Below are 732 nucleotides of genomic sequence, written 5' to 3'. Positions count from 1 at the left end.
TAAAAAAAGAAAACATTACAAAAAGCACCACAGTCAAAAACTCATTTTGGCTTTGAAATTTAAAGCTGGTGAAACCTTGGTGTCATTAAAAGTGAACAACTTAACTAAAGGATTGAAGGTATACTTACTGGCTTTATAATAACAGGGCTTCCTATATTTGTTACTGCCAGGTTTTTACCTCCTTTAATATACGTACAAAACACTTGATTAAATATAAGCTGCCCCCCCACTTGTTATTATGCCTTACTTCTCCCAAAAAATACTATTCTGTAACATATGCACACTATAACACTCCTAAGATGCCTTTTATTTAGGATCAGATCATTTCTTACATAAGGGCAAGATACGTGACATGTTAACACCAATGTCGCAACACTTCTGTGCAGTGTAAACTTGCATAGGGTCCAAAGTCAGAGGACCAGCTCTCCCAGGATTACTGGTGAAGTTGACACTATTACAGCAGGAAGCAAACAATAGCTTGCTTGCTTTAGCAGACAGTTATGCTGGAAGCAGATATATGACACCTCTGCTGGTATAATTAATACCAGTGTAATTTTATCTCCAGTTTTTCCCCAGATAACTCTACACCAAATTTTAGAAAGGGGCATCACTGTAGTATAAGTTGCACGCCACCCCCCCCACGTTTTGGTTTACACTTTTTGTAAGGCTGGGTTGGAAAAACAAACAACCCATACAAACGCTCGTAGTATGGGTAACAAGCAGGAGGAACTC

The 732-nt window shown here is 38.5% G+C and overlaps 1 protein-coding gene across 11 annotated transcripts in view; it reads right to left on the bottom strand.

Annotated features, from left to right (window-relative positions):
* The window catches only part of HAUS6 (HAUS augmin like complex subunit 6), a 40,930-nt gene that overhangs the window by 19,498 nt on the left and 20,700 nt on the right, over positions 1–732 (bottom strand). The gene's annotated exons all lie outside the window — the stretch shown is intronic.

This window comes from Gavialis gangeticus, unplaced genomic scaffold, assembly GCF_001723915.1.
Source record: "Gavialis gangeticus isolate Ggan-Ray unplaced genomic scaffold, GavGan_comp1, whole genome shotgun sequence".
In the NCBI taxonomy this organism is placed as follows: domain Eukaryota; kingdom Metazoa; phylum Chordata; order Crocodylia; family Gavialidae; genus Gavialis; species Gavialis gangeticus.
This window is presented reverse-complemented; position numbering and strand designations above follow the sequence as displayed.